The 1,342-nt window shown below is 41.7% G+C and overlaps 1 protein-coding gene across 1 annotated transcript in view; it reads left to right on the top strand.

Moving 5' to 3' along the window:
• The window catches only part of FBXW8 (F-box and WD repeat domain containing 8), a 162,403-nt gene that overhangs the window by 1,315 nt on the left and 159,746 nt on the right, over nt 1–1,342 (top strand). The window lies entirely within an intron of this gene.

Below are 1,342 nucleotides of genomic sequence, written 5' to 3' on the forward strand. Positions count from 1 at the left end.
GGCAAATAACGACAGCAACAACAATTTGACTTTTTACCAATTGTCAGGTCCTGTGTTCCGCTTTAACTCTAATCATCACAGTAATCTTGTGAAGTAGGTATTATTGGTCTCACTTTACAAGTATCAATGAGATTTTTCTGTAATTGGCCCAACACATTGCTTCTGGGGATTGAATTTGAATCATTGCACTGGGTTCCAAGCTTGGCTTGGGGTGAGAATCACATGGGGGCCCTCCTGAGACCTGCGGAATCAATCTCCAGAGAAGGGGCCCAGAAATCTGATGATGGGAATGATCAGGCAAGTTTGAGACATTGTACTCTGCTGGGTAGCTTGCTTGGTCTGGGATACTGCTTTTCCTGGTTTTCCAGTCCTAACACACATTAAAGACTTTGGTACCCAAAGCAGTGGAGCCCTGAAGAATGGAAGGGAGCTGCCAACAGAAGGTCCACAGGGCACAGCTGAATCTAGGGTTCACATGTACTTAGAATCCCTGAAATGTCTCCCTGGAAAGCTCCCCTTGGTCTCCTTCAAAACCTCCCAATTAGGCACTGCTTACTGGGCTCTACATAAACATGAGTAGCACCCAGCCTTTGGGGGCTCCCCTGTCTTAGTTTTTTAGTACTTTGCAATCATGAGTAATGCTACTATAAATAGTAATTTCTTTTTAGTTTTTAAAAAAACTAGTGAAAATATACAGACCAAAACATTCACCAGTACAGCTTTTTACATTTACAACTCAGTGACATTGATTATATTTTTCATGTTATGCCAACTTTATCACTATCCTTCTCCAAAATATTTCACCACCGTTAACATAAACTCAGTGTCCCTCAGACAGAAACTCCCCTTACCCCTTCTTGCTCTCTCTGGTAACCACTAATAATATTGGTGTCTATCTATTTGTTTATTTCCTATAAGTGAGATTACAGTAGTCCTGCAACTGATTTATTTCACTCAGCATCATGTTTTCAAAGTTCATGTTGTGGCATACGTCAGAAATTCGTTTCTCTTTATGTCTGTGTAATGTTCCATTGTATTTATACACACCACATTTTGTTTATCCATTCATCTCTTGATGGGGGACATTTGTGTTTCACAGTTTGGCTATTGTGAAAAGTGCTGCAGTGAACCTTGGCATAAGGTTTCTGTTTGTGTGCCAGCCTTCACATTTTCTGGGTATACACTTAGGACTGGGATTGGTGGGTCATGTGGTAGTTCTATTCAACTTTTTGAGAAACCATCCAACTGTTTCTCACAGTGGGTGCACCAAACTACATTCCCACCAGCCATGGATGAGGGTTCTGGTTTCTCCTCAACCTCGTGGGTACCTGTTGTGGTCTGT

Source organism: Orycteropus afer, unplaced genomic scaffold (assembly GCF_000298275.1).
Source record: "Orycteropus afer afer isolate SDZICR_OR568_19922 unplaced genomic scaffold, OryAfe1.0 scaffold00048, whole genome shotgun sequence".
NCBI classification, from domain to species: domain Eukaryota; kingdom Metazoa; phylum Chordata; class Mammalia; order Tubulidentata; family Orycteropodidae; genus Orycteropus; species Orycteropus afer.